We start from the raw sequence: 20540 nt of genomic DNA, 5'->3' as shown, positions 1-20540 counted from the left end.
AATACGTCTTCACTTAACCGACGTGGATATGCGCAGGGTCACTGACAGTGGGCCCGCCTGGCCCACTGGTCAGGTTTGACCAGTCCGCCCTCCTCCTTCTTCCTCTGTCCCGAGCGGAGGCGGGACTCCAGCGACCAACGCCGGCGAGCGGCGGCTCCTCGCGGCCTCTGGAGGGCGGGGATGGATCCGCACGGCTGGGGCATTTCTCCCGGTGGTCGAGGGGTCGACAACGGTGGAAGAAGTCGTCGGCGGTGAGCTTCGCGGCGGAGGGAGGTTTCGGTGCAAAGTGGCTTCGGGGCGACGGTGGTTCTCGATCGAAATGGAGTAGGGGGAAGGTTTACGGGAGGATGAGGGGGTTCTTGGTGGAGAGAACGAAGAGTGGGAGGCCCTGGTGGTGCCGAATTGGCCGGGGTAGTGGTGGCGGCCGTGGTTGCCGGAGATGAGGAAGACGACGTTTCCCGGACGATTGCGGGCTATGGGGGTGCCATGGGGGTAGCCTGAGGGTGCGTGCGTGCTCAGAGGGGCTCGGGGTCCCTTTTATAGCGTGGCCATGTCGGTTTGCGGCGGCCGGGGATAAGCTTGCCGGCGAACCGCCCTACTGTGGCTTGCAGGGCAACGTGGCGCGGCTGGGGATGACGGCAAGAGCTAGTGGACGAGAGGGCACTGCTCCAGGGGCCAGGTGGCGAGCCGGGGTGGCTTGGGCGGTGCTGCACGGCGCAGGGCTGTCGGGCGGCGGCGGCGGCTAGCTCTTGGCCTGCCGGGCGCGGCGGGGGCTGCTTGGCGCGTTGCTGCGAGGAGGGGAGCGCGTGGCGTGGTGCTGCAGAGCGAGCCAAGGCCGTGGGGCTGGCGTGTCGGCTCGGGCGCGCGGCTGCAATACGCGCGCTCTGGGCGCGTCCAGTGCACGCACACCAGGTGTTCGACACAATGCCGAGGCATGCTACAGGTCGCAGGTGAGGATGGGATTTACCAGATCGAGGTTAGGAGCAACGGGGAGTCTAGTGGACATGCTGGTTTGATCAGAGGTGCAAGTTCACAGAGCAATGCCACAATCATGCCAGAACTGGTCATGCTCTCCAGGTGTTTGGCAAAATGCCTCATGCACTTAGGCAGGTCTTGGGGTGGCCAAAAACTCCAGATGGGGGTCTCTTTAGATGTAAAAGAGAGTGGTGAGGTTAGTTGGACAAAAGGGGAAACTTGCTAGTGCAAGTTTTACAAAACTTCAATTCTGGACAGGAAATAAATAGCATTATTTCATGAACCAAAAATGATCCAAAAGGTGCATGCTCTTGGACTTAAGGGTTTAACATGGGGGACTACAAGTAGGAGAAATAATTAAGGGTATAGGAGCAACTAAAATGGTGGTTGCTGTACAAATCCTCAAATTGGACCAGAATGGAAATGAGGTTGATCCACTCAAATTTTTAAAAGAACATAAATAGGTTTTTGCACAAAGTGAAATAATATGCTCCTACTGACCTCCCTTAATTTTGGTAGAAGTTTTAAAGAAATATTTAAATAGGTTGTAGTGCAAAATGCACTCTGGACCAGAGAAGAAAAATTGAGTGCAGGGCTCAAAATATTTTATGAAAGAAATATATTTTTGCATAAAAGTTAATCAAAAACATCACATGACATCTCCAAATTTTTGTGGAAATTTTAAGTGAGTCCATCAAATGGTTGTAGTTCAAATATGGTCAGATAACCTTGAAAAAACTATTTTCAAGAAAGTAAAGATCAAGAAATTTAATTATCTAATTAGTTACACAGACAACAGCAAAGTTTTTCTTGAGAGGTTAAACAAGTCCAACAACATAATTGAAAAGTTTTCTCTCTGGGAAAAACTCATCAAAACAGGGAAGGAAAATGATTAAAAAAATCAAAAAAAAATGGAGCTCAGAACTCTAAAGTTTTAATTCCTGGCAAAATTTTTAAAATAAAACAAGGCCAAATTTTTGGGGTGTCACACATAAGCTATTGCCCATGTGGGAGGGCCCGTTCAAGGTTGTCCATGTTGCCAGGCCTGGCGCCGCACGTCTGGAGACTCAGGAGGGGGTACCCATCCCAAACGCCTGGAACATCCAGCATCTCTGAAAGTTTTACCCCTGAAGAAAGTCCTAGTGCCTGTGAAGAAGGCCCGGTGCCTGTGAAGCTTCTCGCCCAAAGAAAGGCCCGGTGCCTTTGAAGAAGGCCCAGTGCCTGTGAAGCTCGCTGCCCGAAGAAAGGCCTAGTGCCTGTGAAGAAGGCCCAGTGCCTATGAAGCTCACTGCCCATGACACTCTCACGTATTAATGAGTGGGGCTGTACACGCCCCGGAGTCTCCGGAGTGTCGCCCTTGGGCCTCGGGGGCTCTCGCCCACGCCCAGTGGCAGCACTTAGCTCTGCGCTAGTGAGAAGACGTTGAAGAGTAGACTAGGTGTTGGACGCGGCTTTTCATTTGCTTTCCGCAGTTCGCTTGTTCTCCCTTGTTTGATCCTTTATTAAAGTTGCTTCTAGTGTTCTTTGACGGTTCCGCATGTCGTCTTCTGCCCTCGTTTTCTGATTCTAGCTTTTTTCCTGGCTCATTCTCTCTCTCGCAAACCTTGCGAGGGGGCTGCGCTGGCGCCCTCGTGAGCCCTTCCTCTCCTGACTTTCGCGAGGCTCTCTTGTTTGAGTTCGCAGCGGGAGCACACCTCCCAGTCCATGCCCCTCGGGCATCGCGACACAAAGCACCGGGCCATGGTCGGCAACCCTCGCGACCAAGGTTCGGAAATGATTCTCTCCCAATAGATTTTTTTGCAGCTCTTAAGGTGCCCGACGAGGCCTCAAGCAGGCACCTCGCGAGGCGGAATCTACTTTAAACATCCCAAGCTAAGTTGTTCTTACGCGCAGACGCATAATAGCGACGCCATAACACAACACATGAACAATAAATGTAGTACGATAATTAGGGGATCATAGTCTGGTGCACACCCCCACAAGGCCCCATACTTCTCTCTCTCGATGCAGGAAAAGGAGGAAAACAAAATAAAAGCGGCACGCGCCTTGCAACAGCTCGCGAGGAGGGATCTGCGTCGTCCTCCTGAGCTCAATCAGACTCCGCCTCACGCTTCACCGGAGCACGGCGACGGGACGACCCGCTGGCGCCCTCGAAGCGGGTGCAGCAGCATGGTGGCTGATCGCGGCCACCGCTGGAGGAGCTCCCGCCGAAGGAGGAGCCGCTGAAGCTCGACGAGCTGTGGTCGCCATCGGGAGCGGGTTCGCCTTTCCCTCGTCACTTCTGTCTCCAAGGCCGAGCACCTCGTCGCCGTCGTCGTCTTCAGGGCAGCACCCAACACAGCGGCCATCTTCTCCGAACACCCTCACTTAGAGGCTCGCGTCACCGTCATACATGAAGTGGAGGGCGCACCGCCTACCCAGGACACGCGTGCGAGCAAACGTCTGTGAGTCCCGGGCCAGGGCAACATTGCCAGCGACGGAGATCTCCACCTTGACACATGAGGCCTTGCTGCAGCAGCCATCCGCCTGCAACCAGAGCCTGCTGGGGCTAGTGGCTGGCAGTTCGCCGGCGATGGAGCAAGGTAGCTGAAGCCAATTGCCGGCAGGCTCATCCGACCACACAACAAACTCCGGAAGCACCTCCGCCGAGTAGAAGCGCGGCCGGGGAGGCCACGCAGCCACGACACGCCTTCCCCCACCAACCGGGCTGCCTCGACATGGGCAGCCACCACCGCATGAAGGGCCACCGCCGCGACCACGGGAAGCCACAATAGGGCTCGCGGGATGCTTGCGAGGACAACCGTGGCCGCGCTTGGGTGGAGGAGAGCCAGGCCCTTCCTGGCGGGCCTTCCCCTTCTCCGCGGCCGAGAACCTCTTTACGGGTGCCATGGGGGCGCTGCAAGCAACAGGAGCAAGGAGGGAGAAGAAGCAGGCGGAGCAAGAAGAGAAGGGAAACGGGGGCTTTTGCCCCTCCCCATTTATAGCCCGAGGGAGGCCAACCGTCGACCACCACTATCGCAGGTAATGATGACTCTTTTTGCATGCAGCAGGGAGGCGTTAAATCGGGCAGTTGTCGAGGCAGCGTGGGGAAGCGGAGACGCCCACGTCCAATCAGTCGCCACGCGGCAACCAAGGCCACAGGCTATTGGGGCCCGCGGTGCTCCGCACTTGCCCTATGGCTTGGCTGCTAAGCCAAGTCCGAGCCCGCCTTGGGCCTGGGTGCTACTGTCGGCGTTCTGGGAACGGGGGTCCCCAGACTTGCCTGCGTGCGGCCTATGGCATGGCTCAGCCAGTGGCCCAGTATGGCCCATCTTCATCAACCAATGCTCAAGACCCTCGCGAGGGGCCAAGCCTCGTGGGGCGGACGACACAAGGCCTCCTCAGGAGTAGCCTCGCCAGGCAGGCTCGCGAGGAGGTGGAGAGATCAAGGCAGGGGATACCTCGCAAGGTCCCCATGATGCAAGCCATGACGACCAATACCAGGCTGGCGCCAGGCGGGCGCCAGCCCGCGCAGCGTCCACGTTTCCTCTTTGGTGCAAAGGGGGCAAGCGCAGGCATGGAGTACCGAGGCATCAGGCAAAGGTTTCCATATCAATGCAACAAGACCTAGACCAGCAGGACGGCAGGAAGGAGGTCACCATGGAGCCCAAGACGGCTTCATCACTAGCACCTTTGGCAGGCAAAGACCACCTTTAGTCAGGATAGCTTATACTAGTTGTCCCCTTTCAAAATGGCTGCTGTTCGATCCCTTCCCGCTTAGTATTTGGGAAGAGGACCAGGGCCTCTATAAATAGAGCTAGCCACCACAGTAGAAGGGATGGAATGCGTCCTAGGTAAAACACCACACCACCACAAGAACACCTCTCCTCGCGAGGCTATTCTTCCTCTGTACTGTTCATCATCAGCCCAAGAGGCAATCCACCACCACACATAGGAGTCGGGTATTACACCACAACGGTGGCCCGAACCTGTATAAATCTTGTGTCTCTTGTGTTGTTCGTCGATATAGCCTAGAAATTGCGGCGAGGCTGAGAGCAAGATTCGGTAGGAGGAGATCTTCATGCGCACCCCAGAGTTCGAACCTTAATGGTTTTGCCGAAACCCGCTATCCGACAACAACCACTACTAGAAACCCTAGTTACTTCAGTCTCACCGATAGGGATCTCGATCTCACCGATATGGGATTGCAAACTCTTTGTTTCCCTTTGTAACTTTTCGGTCCAACCGGGATGAGTGATCAGTCCCACCGAGTTCGCAATGCAAACTCCCTATTTCCCTTTTGTAACGATTCGATCTCACCGAGGTAGCGAATCGGTCCCACCGAGTTTGCCTGACCAACTCTCTGGTTAGCTTATTACCAAAGTCAGTCCCACCGTGTTTGTGTAATCGGTCTCACCGAGATTATGTTATGCCCTAACCCTAATGAAATCGGTCCCACCGAGTTGACATGTTGGTCCCATCGAAATGCCTAACGGTCACATTGCGAACTAAACCGGCCTGACCGAGTGTTCTCATTCGGTCCCACCATGTTCGGTAAATTGTGTGTAATGTTTAGATTTTTTGTGGAGGCTATATATACCCCTCCACCCTCTCCTCATTCGTGGGGAAAGCCATCAGAACATGCCTTCACTTCCAGCATTCATTTTCTGAGAGACAACCACCTACTCATGTGTTGAGACCAGGATATTCCAATCCTACCATATGAATCTTGATCTCTAGCCTTCCCCAAGTTGCTTTCCACTCAAATCATCTTTCCTCTCAAATCATCTTTCCACCAAATCTGATCCTATGAGAGAGAGTTGAGTGTTGAGGAGACTATCATTTGAAGCACAAGAGCAAGGAGTTCATCATCAACACACCATCTATTACCTTTTGGAGAGTGGTGTCTCCTAGATTGGTTAGGTGTCACTTGGGAGCCTCCGTCAAGATTGTGGAGTTGAACCAAGGAGTTTGTACATGCATGGAGATCGCCTACTTCGTGAAGATCTACCCTAGTGAGGCAAGTCCTTCGTGGGAGATGGCCATGGTGGGATAGACAAGGTTGCTTATTCGTAGACCCTTCATGGGTGGAGCCCTCCATGGACTCGCACAGCCGTTACCGTGGGTTGAAGTCTCCATCAACGTGGATGTACGATAGCACCACCTATCGGAACCATGCCAAATATCTCCGTGTCAACATTGTGTTTGCTCCCTCCAAACTCCTCCCCTTTACCTTCATATGCAATGATTTACATTCCGTTGCTATACTCTTAGAACTACATGTGTAGGGTGATTGCTTGACTTGTGCTATGTTGCTAAAAATCTGCCAAGAACTAAAATTGGGAAAAGGCTAGATTTTTATTTGGTCAAGTAGTCTAATGACCCCCCTCTAGACATACTTTGGCTCCTACAAGTGGTATCAGAGCTACGGTCTCCATTTGCCTTGATTTTCGTAGCTTTTGGTGATCATAGCCTTGATTTCACAACCTAGGAGAGTATGGCATCTAGCAAGGGAAATTACCACCATAGATGTCCTTACTTTGATGGTACTAATTTTTCTAGTTGGAAGCATAAGATGAAAATGCATATTCTTGGACATAACCCCGCCGTTTGGGCTATTGTGTGTATTGGCTTGCAAGGTGAATTCTTCAATGGGAGAGAAACGAACCGTGAAGCTATCGCGGAAGAGTTGAAGATGCTGCAGTACAATGCTCAAGCTTGTGATATTCTCTTCAACGGATTGTGCCCCAAAGAATTCAAGAAAATCAGCCACCTTGAGAATGCAAAGGAAATTTGGGATACTTTGATTGATATGCACGATGGTACCGACTCCGTCAAGGAATCCAAATTGGATGTGCTTCAAAGTCAAGTTAACAAGTTCAAAATTAAGGATGGTTGTCGGTGTACTAAAGTAGAGGCACTCTTTTGTACCCCTTGTGCGTAGGCAGTCAGAGCCACGGGCCAAAGCCACACTTAGCAGGGCAAAGACAGGAAATCAGAGCCACAAACATAGAAACAATCAGCGCAACGCCAGAGACCGAGACCACAAAGAGCAGATGGACGAAGCAAGTTCCCCCGGCAAGACTCTTGCCAGGGCAGCCTCAACAGCCTCGGCAAGCACCTTGCCGGGGCGGCTCACCCACACCAGCGGAGTAAGCCACCCTCGAACCGACGGTCTACAACACCATCAACTACGTTGGGCCAGGGCTCAGGAGGCACCTCCATGGTGGCATGCAGATCTTTGTGAAGACAAAGAATATTCAAGATGAGATGAGGAATGGAAGGCAATGATCCTCGACAAGATCCTTGCCGAGGAAACGCGCAAGACCCCCGACAAGATCCTTGCCGGGGACGACACCGCGCCGCGGCAAGACCCTTGTCGGGCCACCCGGCAAGGCCCTTGCCAGGGGCGTCCGCGGGGCCACTGCCAGGTGTCAGGACCCCGATCCAAAATCACACCGATCTAGCATGTAACACCTCATATCACTTTGCGGCCTCATGCACGGCATTCCCACGGGTGTCTCCTTACCATGCCCAGGGCTGTTTGCGCCTTTTGGCACACGTATATGATAGTGTCGCTAGCATCCATATGACAAAGAACCCAGGCTGACATGGCTAGTCGTGAACCCAAAGTGGCACTAACTTACAGGGACAGGCATACATAACCCAGCAACTAACATGTCGGTCATAAGCGAGTGAGTCTGGGCTGTAGCAGCTGGGCTAGCAGGACTCTGGAGGATCCGGGCTGTAGCAAGATAACAGGACTCCGGTAGACACCGCGTGACATTTCCCCTAAGGGACAGACACATGAACGAAGAAGGACACATGCTGGCCAGCCTAAGTGTTCCGGAGTAGTAGCAAGCTACCAGGGCTCAGTGGAAGCACTAGGAGACATTTCCCGGTAAGAGAGGCTACTAAGGATAAACAACTAGATAGTCAGATCCCACACATAGCAATACACATTACATGTACGCATAACATGCAAGTATGTGCTGTACAACATGGCATCACAGCATAACTCAACAACTCATATAGATAAGGCTCAAAGAGCCATCATAGCATTTATTACAAGCAAGGGTCACATGCCCCAACATTCAGAGCAAACAAGCAACAAGCGGAAGCATTACATGTCTGAGTATGGACATCTACAAATGAAAAAGGCTGAAGAGCCTGACTGTCTACAACATCCTATCAAGATCGTAGCTGAGGTACAAGCTACTTGTCGAAGTCCACTAAAACACTAGTAAGACCGAAGTCTCCGCTGCAAAAACATAAATAAAGCAACATGAGTACAAAGGTACTCAGCCAGACTTACATCAGATCCTATCATACATGCACTTGTATCAAGAAGGTAATGTGGGGTTCAGTTGCAGCAAGCCAGCTTTGACTCAGTGGCTATCCTGTTCTACGACTACGAGAACATCTTTGAGGTGATATGGCGCACACGGGTCCACTAATCACCACACAATACACTACTATGGATTCATCCCCGCCTCCCTACGAGAAGGCCATCCATAGCACTCACACTTGTCTTGAGAATTTTAGAGTATCAACTTCAAGTTGTCTATGTACCACGTAAGAATCCAAGAAGTCCATAACCGCGGACCCGGCTATTCGACTAGATCAAGTTAACCCTGCAGGGGTGCACTTCTTCACACACGCTCTCGCCACTTACTGCCATGTACACATCATGTATCTCGGCAACCTTCAAGCGGAAGCCTGGCGAGGGTGTCGGCCACGACCTAACTAACCACACAAGACTCTAGTCCAGGTTTATCGCCTATTCGAGTTCCATCCGCAAGGAGATCTGGCCGGGGTGTCGCTCATGGCCCCAAACGATGTGAGCAGGGTTCCCAAGCCTACCATTCGGGTGCCACTTGGTACACCGTGCCACCTATGCCTAGTCTGTCCCAAGCCCACCCTGTCGGGTGCCACTTGGTAGAAAAATAGCACTACCTACAAACACCAGAAACTAGTTGCAACTCCTGGACAGAGATCAAGTTGGTTAATAAGTCCAGAGGGGTCGAGTTACCAGAACCCAATGTGTGGTAGTATTGAGTCATTGGACAACATACATAGAACTAAGTGCTTAAGGACGGTTCCAGTGAGACAACCCACCATGTACTCCTACATGGCCTCTCACCGCTACCTTTACCAAATCGTGTTCACACACTACACTCTCAGCATCAGAACGTAGCACTGCACTCCAATTCATTCCCAATGAACCAGACCTAACACAATCTAAGCAATAGCAGGCATGGCATGCTAGGAACACAACAATGGCTTCAATCAACTCCTACACATGCTAGTGGGTTTCGACTATTTACTATGGCAATGATAGGTCATGCAGAGGAATGGGTTCAACTACCGCAGCACAAAGTCGTTGTTGTCCTAATGCAATAACTGAGAGCAGGAGCGAGAGAGTAGGATTGTATCAGAATGAGCAAGGGGGTTTGCTTGCCTGGTAGATCAATAGAGGGGGCACTGCTGCTGAAACAGGTACTCTGGAACAGTCTCCAGAGTAGGACCTATCGAGAAGGAACGGTGTTGACAATCAAACACAAGCATATGCAACAATATGATGCATGATCATGGCATGTAGATGTGATGCTATTTGTGCTAATGCATCTAGCATTCTATTAGAATGAAGTCCATTTGAACCAAGGGTTCAAATGCAACTCCAAAATAAGCCCTTTATAAATGCCATTTTGTTGTTTCACCTATACAGCTGGTAGAAGTTGGTTTTTCATGCATGAAACTGGTATAGATGGATAGATTGGATTTTTCTGATAATTTTTCATATATAAATTATTTCAATCAGAGCTACGGTTGAATTTCTATGTTTTTTTGAAGTTTATATCATTTTTTGTATTTTCCGGATTTATTTTTAAACCAGAAAATGATTAATTGCATCAGCATTGCGTCATGCTTGCGTCAGAAAGTCAACAGAGCTGACTGGGTCAAACCTGACGTGTGGGGTCCACACGTCAGTGACACAGTTAGTTAACAGAGTTAATTAGCACTAATACTAGCCTAACTATAGATTAGTCAGAGCCGGGCCCCAACTGTCATTGACCCACACGGCTCAAATCTGGTCAACTGGGGGGAGGTCGAGTCGGTCAACCCGCCGGTGTTTAGCCGCCGGCAAGGCCGAACGCGGCGGAGGGGCTCGGGAATCGCCCTCTGGCGTGAATTCGGGCGGCGGAGACCACCGGGACGTAGCCCGTCCTCGTCCGCATCCAGGGGAGCAGGTGGGAGGCCACGGGGGCGGCGGAGCTCGCCGGAGCGGATCTCGTGGCGGCGGCCGGGGCTCGGGCTCGAGCAGCTGCGGGCTACAGAGCACGGGGAGGCAGGAGAGGAGGGGAAAACGACGGCGGGGCTCACTGGGGACCGGCGGGCATCGTCGGAGAGCTCGGGGAAGGATGGAGTCGGCGGGGTGGCGAGGAAGATCTCCGGCGGCCGGAGATGAAGACGACAGCGCCGAGGACAAAACGGAGCTTGCCCGGGTTGCTTGGATTGGTGAGGAGGAAGAGGGGGTCGCGGAGGAGCTGTGGAGCGCGTTGGGTAGGCATGGGGTGTCCGGTGGCCGCGGTTATGGTCTTCGGCGGCGGCGGGTGTGTTCGGTGGTGCCGCTCGGAGAGAGCAGAGGAGAGAAAGAGGTCCAAGGGGAGAGGGAAGAGGTGTAGGAGGTGTTGGGCGTCTCCAGGCGAGCAGCTGGACTCGCGGGGACGCTGCCAGTGCGAAGCAGGAGGTGGAGGCCTCCCAGCGCGCACGTGCGTCTTCGCCTCTGCCTACTGGCAGAGGAAGACGACTATCAAGGAGGTAAGTAGGCTAGGCCGGTCAAGCTGGGCCGACTACAGGTAAGTGGGCCAGGTAGGTTCCTTTCTCCTTTTTCACATTTCTGTTTCGGTTTTCTAATATTTCAATTCTGTTTTGATTTGATGCACAGCCCAAATCATTTGGTAGCTTCTGAAAATATTTAAGTAGCTTGATGCAATATGTTCAAAGCCACTCATAGGTTTTTCAGAATTGTTGGACTTGCAATTCTTTTATAGAAGAATTAAATCCAACTCGAATATTTATTGATTTAAATCCAAATGGCCAAAATAATTCCTTAAAAATGTTCCATATTTTTTGTTTAGACCAAAACCCATGCCAAAAATATTAAACATCATTGAAGAGCATTTTGGAAATATTGGATGCATTTTCTAGGGTTATTTGCCCTTCTTTTAATTAAAATTTTGAGGCTTTCAAATTTCCTCAATTCAAGTTTCTTGAATTTAAACATGATGCATGGATGCAATGCCACAATCTGCAACCAAATTCTAGGGCTGTGACAACTCACCCCCACTTGAAAGAATCTCGTCCCGAGATTCAGGGGTCGACAGAAAGAAAGCGGGGCACTCCAGTCGAAGACGATCTTCTCGCTCCCAGGTAGCTTCTCTCTCGGAATGATGAGACTACTGAAACTTGAGAAACTTGATGTTATGACATCGAGTGACACGCTCTTCTTGATCAAGAATGCGAACCGGGTACTCTCGGTATGTGAGGTTATCTTGGAGATCAAGCGTTTCATGGTCCACTCCGTAGATAGGATCCGAGAAGCAACGCCTGAGTTAAGAGACGTGGAAGACATCATGCACTTTGGAAAGATGTGGGTGTAATTCCAACTGGTAGGCAACCTCTCCTTGTTTAGCGAGAATGCGAAAGGGACCAATGTAACGAGGAGCCAACTTGCCCTTGATACCAAAACGATGGGTACCCTTCAAAGGAGTAACCCGAAGGTAAGCTTTGTCACCAATTTCATAAGTCATATCCTTATGATGACAATCATACTGGCTCTTTTGATGAGACTGGGCTGTTTTCAAGTTCTCACGAATGATGCGTACTTGCTCTTCTGCCTCCTGGATCATGACCGGTCCAAAGAATTGTCTTTCACCGGTTTTTGACAAGTTTAAAGGTGTTCGACATCTTCGTCCATAGAGAATCTCAAAAGGAGCTTTCTTGAGACTGGATTGATAGCTATTGGTATAAGAAAACTCGGAAAAAGGAAGACATTTCTCCCAATCCATACCGAATGAGATAACGCAAGCTCTAAGCATGTCTTCAAGAATTTGGTTGACCCTTTCCACCTAACCACTCGACTGAGGGTGGAAAGCGGTACTAAAGGAAAGATGGGTTCCCGTGGTAGTTTGTAAACTCTCCCACAAATGAGAAGTGAAAAGACTGCCACTGTCTGAATTGATGTCTAGTGGAACACCATGAAGTGATACTATTCGAGAAATATATAAGTCAGCGAGCTGACTAGCATTGATACTCCCTCGAACAGGTAGGAAGTGCGCCACTTTGGAGAGACGGTAAATGACTACGAAGATAGAGTTATTCCCTCTCTTGGTCCTGGGAAAGACGGTGATGAAATCCATACCAACTTTATCCCATTTCAACTCAGGAATAGCTAAAGGATGAAGGGTGCCAACAGGTCTTTGATGCTCTGCCTTAACGCGACGACAAACGTCAGAGTTAGCAATGAACTGAGCAATTTCTCTCTTCATCCTAGTCCAACAGAACCTCTGGCGTAGGTCCTGATACATCTTAGTGCTACCGGGATGAATCGTGAGAGGAGATTCATGCGCCTCCTTAAGGATCAGTTGTCGAAGATGTTGCTTCTTGGGGACCACCAGGCGGTTCCCAAAGAAAACGACACCTTGATCATCTATAGAGAAACTACCAGCAATACCCTTGGCAATGTTTCTCTTGATCCGGGTAATCCCCGTATCATGCTTCTGGGCTTCTATGATATGATCCACAAGAGTAGGTTTCGCCACCAAGGTAGAAAGGAATCCGTGAGGAGCAATGTGAAGGTTAAGCTTACCGAATTCCTCATGGAGTAGTGGTTGGCCTTGCTGCAACATGAGATTGTTGCAATAGGATTTGCGACTTAGCGCATCAGCCATGACATTGGCTTTGCCTGGAATGTAAGTAATCCCTAGGTCATAATCTGAGATCACCTCCAGCCAACGTCTTTGCCTAAGGTTCAGATCTGGTTGTGTGAAGATATACTTGAGACTCTGGTGGTCGGTGTAGATCTCGCAATGTTTACCAAGAAGGTAGTGTCACCAGGTCTTGAGTGCATAGACTATGGCTGCAAACTCTAGATCATGTGTAGGATAATTCTCCTCATGTGGATGCAACTGTCGAGATGCATAGGCAATCACATGACGATCCTGCATAAGAATGCAACCTAGTCCCTGTCGTGAGGCGTCGCAGTAGATAACAAAGTCCTTCGTGAAATCCGGTGGCACAAGTATGGGAGCAGAAGTGAGGCATATTTTCAGTTCCTGAAAACTATACTCACACTGTGGGGACCACTCAAACTTATTATCCTTCTTGAGAAGTTCCATGAGAGGTTTGGCTACTTTGGATAAGTTTTCAACAAAGCGGCGACAATAGCTGGCTAGACCAAGGAAACTCCTAACTTGTTTAACGGTTTCAGGTGGAGTCCAATCAAGAACGGCCTTAACTCTCTCGGGATTGATGACAATGCCGTTACCAGAGATCACGTGGCCTAGGTAGGTCACTTCTGGCAACCAAAATTCACACTTGGAGAACTTGGCATAAAGACGATGCTCTCTGAGTTTTTCTAACACAAGTCTAAGATGTTCGGCATGCTCTTCCTCGTTCTTCGAGTAAATAAGAATATCATCGAGGTAAACCACGACGAACTTATCTAAGTACTCCATGAAGATCGAGTTCATCAAGCGGGAGAAGGTAGCTGGAGTGTTGGTTAGACCGAAAGACATGACGGTGTACTTGTACTGGCCATAGCGAGTGACAAAGGTTGTCTTGGGGATGTCCCCGTTTCTGATCTTGATTTGGTGGTAGACTAACCTCAAATCCATCTTTGAAAAGACTGAGGATCAAGCGAGCTAGTCATATAGATCGTTGATCCTGGGGAGCGGATATTTGTTCTTTATCGTGACCAAATTAATGGGACGAGAATCAACAACCATCTGATCCGTACCATCCTTCTTCTTGACAAAGAGGACGGGGCAAGCCCAAGGAGAAGAACTAGGACGGATGATACCCTTTTGCAAGGACTCATCAAGTTGTTTCTTAAGCTCGGCTAGTTCTAAGGGTGCCGTTTTGTAAGGTCTCTTAGAGATTGGAGCGGTTCCTGGGATAAGATCTATCACGAACTCTACATCTCTGTCAGGTGGAACACCTGGCAGTTCCTCCGGAAAGACATCTGAAAAGTTAAGGACTACCAGGATATCTTCGAGGTCTGGAAGAGGGCTGGCATTTAGAGAATAGAGCTGGCGCTTTGCAACTCTAGTGGAGACAGTGACTATCTTGTCAGATGGGTATGTAAGCTGAACAGACCTGGTGTAACAATCAATCTTGGCATAATGAGCTTTCATCCAGTCCATACCCAAGATGATGTTAATATCTGTAGACATGAGAGCTATAAGTGATGCAAGGAATACAAGTCTGTCAACAAGGATTTCGTTACCATGGCTTACACTAGAAATTTGGCATTTGGATCAAGGAGTTTGAATGACCAGTGGAGAGGGCATATCACAAAATGATATGTTGTGCAAGCTAGCATAGCTTTCAGAAATGAAGGAGTGAGATGCTCCAGTATCGAACAGAACCGATGCTGGATGACAGTTGACAAGGAGTGTACCAAGAACGACATCTGGATCATCATGAGCATTTCTAGCTGAGACGTGATGCACACGTCCATGTTTAGTGCAAGATGGCTTAGCACTGATCGTCTTGCTCGATGGCTTAACACAGCCAATAGATTTCTCGGGCTGGGGTGGAGCATAACTAGTCTAAAAGCAGTCACGTGCATACTGTCCTGGCTTCCCGCATGTGAAGCAAGTCCCTGAAGTTGGACATGGACCCGCAGTGACAAGAGGTCTACCAGTAGGCCTGGGTGGAACATACGACTGAGCTGGGGGAGGCACCACGTAGGATGGTCTCGGTGCATATCCGGAAGGAAGAGCGGAGTTTGGAACCCAAATCCGGCGCTTCTGCGAGCTAGAGCCGGAGGAAGATCCCAAATCACGAGTGTGCTTATAAGACTCCTCGTAAGTGAGCTGAGCTATTTCTGCATTAATGGCCTTGTTCACAAGAGCTCGTAATGTATCACAATGATGCAGGTGGAGATCACGACGCAACTTGGGGTTGAGACCCTTCTGGAACCTAGCCTGCTTCTTGGCGTCGGTAGACACCTCTTCTGAAGCATAGCGGGCGAGGTTCTCAAACTCCCTGCTGTAAGCATCAACAGCAATCTTACTCTGGGTGAAACTACAGAACTCTTCTCTCTTGCGGTCGATGAGGGCCTAAGGAATGTGATGCTCGCGAAAAGCCTCAGTGAAATCCCTCCAGGTAGGAATCTGGCCAGCTGGAAGCATAGCCTCATAGTTCTGCCACCAAAGACTAGCAGGACCTTCTAGGTGGTATGTGGCATAGGTGACCTTGTCATCTTCAGCTACGTTCGCAGAACGCAGCTTATGAGTGATGTTACGGAGCCAGTCATCTGCATCGAGTGGCTCAATAGAATGAGAAAGGTGGGTGGGTGTAAGCGAATGAAGTCATGAATGGTTGCTGACCCTTTGAACCGATGTGTGGTGTTCTCCTCGATACGTGCCAACAAGCGGTTAGACTCACGCTCGTTCCTCTCCATCTCTAACATGAACTCTGCCAACGAAGGCGGGTCGAGAGGATCCTCATCCCTACCATCTCCGTGATTCTGGCTACGAGCAACAGAACTTCGCTTAACTGATGACATCCTGAGAAACAAAACCAAGGACAGAATCAGCATCAACTATAGATTGTAGAATGTAGGACATGGAAATTAGTATCTTTCAAACTCCTAGGGCAATTCCGGCAGCATAACGATAGTAAAATGCTCAGAATGAGACATCCTGCCAACAATGGGGTAGTACAACAACTCAACATCACCAGTCAAGGTTCTGAGATCATACTAAACAGGCTACACCAGAAGTACTCTGATCAACCAATCCCATGGGACTACGGAGTAGTAACATGTGATCGTGATAGACAGAAAAGAAAGCCTAGTTCCTTAACCCCGTAGGAATGGTAGGATGACTCAGATCAGAAGGACATGAAGTATAAGGAGTAAAAAGAGCCTTACGTTCCTTCCCACAATCAATTCCCTTACATAACTAGAGAATTTCTAGACTTAACTTCGACCAGTTTGGCTGGGTAATCCTACAGGCAGTCAGGCTTTGATACCAAAGCTGTCAGGATCCCGATCCAAAATCACACCGATCTAGCATGTAACACCTCATATCACTTTGCGGCCTCACGCACGGTATTCCGACGGGTGTCGCCTTACCATGCCCGGGACTGTTTGCTCCTTTTGGCACACGTATATGATAGTGTCGCTAGCATCCATATGACAAAGAACCCGGGCTGACATGGCTAGTCGTGAACCCAAAGTGGCAATAACTTACAGTGACAGGCATACATGACCCGACAACGAACGTGTCTGTCATCAGTGAGTGAGTCCGGGCTGTAGCAGCTGGGCTAGCAGGACTCCGAAGGATCCGGGCTGTAGCAGGCTAACAGGACTCTGGTAGACACCACGTGATATTTCCCTGAAGGGACAGACACAGGAACAGAGAAGGACACATGCCGGCCAACCTAAGTGTTCCGGAGCAGTAGCAAGCTACCAGGGCTCAGTGGAAGCACTAGGAGACATTTCCCGGTAAGAGAGGCTACCAAGGATAAACTAGTAGATAGTCAGATGACACATATAGCAATACACATTACACGTACGCATAACATGCAAGTATGTGTTGTACAACATGTCATCACAGCATAACTCAACAACTCATATAGATAAGGCTCAAAGAGCCATCATAGCATTTATTACAAGCAGGGGTCACTTGACCCAACATTCAGAGCAAACAAGCAACAAGAGGAAGCATTACATGTCTAAGTACAGACATCTACAAATGAAAAAGGCTGAAGAGCCTGACTATCTACAACATCCTATCAAGATCGTAGCTGAGGCACAAGCTATTTGTCGAAGTCCACAAGAACACTAGTAAGACCGAAGTCTCCGCTGCAAAAACATAAGTAAAGCTACATGAGTACAAAGGTACTCACCAAGACATACATTAGATCCTATCATACATGCACTTGTATCAAGAAGGTAATGTGGGGTTTAGTTGCAGCAAGCCAGCTTTGACTCAGTGGCTATCCTGTTCTACGACTACGAGAACTTCTTTGAGGTGATATGGCGCACACGAGTCCACTAATCACCACACAATACACTACTATGGATTCATCCCCGTCTCCCTACGAGAAGGCCATCCATAGCACTCACACTTGTCTTGAGAATTTTAGAGTATCAACTTCAAGTTGTCTATGTACCACGTAAGCATCCAAGAAGTCCATAACCGCGGACCCGGCTATTCGACTAGATCATGTTAACCCTGCAGGGGTGCACTTCTTCACACACGCTCTCGCCACTAACCGCCATGTACACATCATGTATCTCGGCAACCTTCAAGCGGAAGCCTGGAGAGTGTGTCGGCCACGACCTAACGAAGCACACAAGACTCTAGTCCAGGTTTATCGCCTATTCGGGTTCCATCCGCAAGGAGATCCAGCCGGGGTGTCGCTCAAGGCCCCAAACGATGTGAGCAGGGTTCCCAAGCCCACCATCCGGGTGCCACTTGGTACACCGTGCCACCTATGCCTAGTCTGTCCCAAGCCCACCCTGTCGGGTGCCACTTGGTAGAAAAATAGCACTACCTACAAACACTAGAAACTAGTTGCGACTCCTAGACAGAGATCAAGTTGGTTAATAAGTCGAGAGGGGTTGAGTTACCGGAACACAATGTGTGGTAGTATCGAGTCATTGGACAACATACAGAGAACTCAGTGCTTAAGGACGGTTCTAGTTAGACAACCCACCATGTACTCCTACATGGCCTCTCACCGCTACCTTTACCAAATCGTGTTCACACACTTCACTCTCAGCATCAGAACATAGCACTGCAGTCCAATTCATTCCCAATGAACCAGACCTAACACACTCTAAGCAATAGCAGGCATGGCATGGTAGGAACACAACAATGGCTTCAATCAACTCCTACACATGCTAGTGGGTTTCAACTATTTACTATGGCAATGAAAGTTCATGCAGAGGAATGGATTTAACTACCGAAGCACAAAGTAGCAGTTTAATCGTTGTTGTCCTAATGCAATAATTGAGAGTAGGAGCGAGAGAGTAGGATTGTATTGGAATGAACAAGGGGGTTTGCTTGCCTACTAGATCAACAGAGGGGCACTGCTCCTCAGACAGGTACTCTGGAACGGTCTCCGGAGGAGGACCTATCGAGAAGGAATGATGTCGATAATCAAACACAAGCATCTAGCATTCTATTAGAATGAAGTCCATTTAAACCAAGGGTTCAAATGCAACTCCAAATAAGCCCTTTATAGATGTCATTTTAGTGTTTCACCTATACAGCAGGTATAAGTTGGTTTTTCATGCATGAGACAGGTATAGATGGATTGATTGGATTTTTTTGATAATTTTTCATACATAAATTATTTCAATCTGAGCTACGTTTGAATTTCTATGATTTCTTGAAGTTTATATCATTTTCAGGATTTCCTGATTTATTTTTAAACCAGAAAATGATTAATTGCGTCAGCATTGCGTCATGCTTGCGTCAGCAAGTCAACAGCGCTGACTGGGTCAAACCTGACATGTGGGGTCCACACGTCAGCGACATAGTTAGTTAACAGAGTTAATTAGCACTATTACTAACCTAACTATAGATTAGTCAGAGTCAGGCCCCACCTGTCATTGACCCATACGGGTCAAATCTGGTCAACTAGGGGGGAGGTTAAACCAGTCAACACGCCGGTGTTTAGCCGCCAGCGAGGCCGAATGCGGCAGCGGGCTCGGGAATCGCCCTCCGGCGTCCATTCGGGCGGCAGAGACCACCAGGGCGTAGCCCGTCCTCGTCCGCATCTAGGGGAGCAGGTGGGAGGCTGCCGGGGCGGCAGATCTTGCCGGTGTGGAGCTCGCGGCATCGGCCGGGGCTCGGGCTCGAGCGGTCGTGGGCTACAGAGCACGGGGAGGCAGGGGAGGAGGGGGAAACGACGGAGGGGCTCACAGGGGACCGGCGGGCGTCGTTGGAGAGCTCGGGGACGGCTATAGTCGGCGGGGTGGCGAGGATGATCTCCGGCGGCTGGAGACGAAGACAACGGCGCTGAGGACGAAACGGAGCTCGCCCGGGTTGCTTGGCTTGGTGAGGAGGAAGAGGGGGTCGTGGAGGAGTTGTGGAGCGCATCGTGGAGGCGTGGGGTGGCCGGTGACCGCAGTGATGGTCTTTGGCGGCGGCGGGTGTGTTCAGTGGTGCCGACAGAGAGAGAAGAGGAGGGAAAGAGGTCCAGGGGGAGAGGGAAGCGGTGCAGGGGGTGTTGGGCGTCTCCAGGTGAGCAGCTGGACTAGGGGCGATGCTGCCAGCATGAAGCAGGAGGTGGAGGCCTCCCAGCGCGCGAGTGCGTCTTCGCCTCTGCCTACTGGCAGAGGAAGACAACGAGCGGGGAGGTAAGTGGGCTGGGCCGGTCCAGCTAGGCCAGCAACAGGTAAGTGGGCCAGGTAGGTTCCTTTCTCCTTTTTCACATTTCTGTTTCTGTTTTCTAATATTTCAATTCTGTTTTGATTTGATTCATAGCCCAAATCATTTGGTAGCTTCTGAAAATATTTATGTAGCTTGATGCAATATGTTCAAAGCCACTCATAGGTTTTTCAAAATTGTTGGACTTGCAATTCTTTTATAGAAGAATTAAATCAACCTCAAATATTTATTGATTTAAATCCAAATGGCCAAAAATAATTCCTCAGAAATGTTCCATATTTTGGTTTGGACCAAAACCCCTGCCAAAAATATTAAACATCATTGTAGAGCATTTTGGAAACATTGGATGCATTTTCCAAGGTTATTTGCCCTTCTTTTAATTAAAATTTTGAGGCTTTCAAATTTCCTCAATTCAAGTTTCTTGAATTTAAACATGATGCATGGATGCAATGCCACTATCTGCAACCAAATTCTAGGGCTGTGACACCAGGCCCGCACCAACCAAGTCTCCACCGCCGTTCACATGCAGCTGCCAGCCCAACCAGCCGGGCAGGCACCTGCGTGGCAACATGCAGTTTCCAGGCCAACTCATCACACGCCTGCATGGCGGCATACAGATCTTTGTGAAGGCTCCACCACCGCGCCAGCTCGGCTACTTGCCTGCCTACATGTCGCCGCATGCATCGCTGGCCAGGGCGCGTGTTGAAGCAAGGAGGAGCGGCGATAGACGGGACGGGCCTCGCCCCCATCCCCGATAAAGCAACAGGAAACCTAAGCTACATATTAAATGCGCCTTGTCCTGTAATATGAGCGATAAGCTCATAGCACTGTAGGCCTTTCCACCTCCTATGTGCCACTGTGGCAGCCCCTTTCGATTATAAAAGGAGGCCCATGGCGTACTGGAGAGGGATTCGGTTCTTTCGAACCATGCAGCCATCGTAGCTAGTT

The sequence above is a fragment of the Triticum aestivum genome, chromosome 4B (genome assembly GCF_018294505.1).
Source record: "Triticum aestivum cultivar Chinese Spring chromosome 4B, IWGSC CS RefSeq v2.1, whole genome shotgun sequence".
NCBI lineage: Eukaryota > Viridiplantae > Streptophyta > Magnoliopsida > Poales > Poaceae > Triticum > Triticum aestivum.
The sequence above is the reverse complement of the archived record's forward strand: the minus strand, read 5'-3'. Positions refer to the sequence as shown.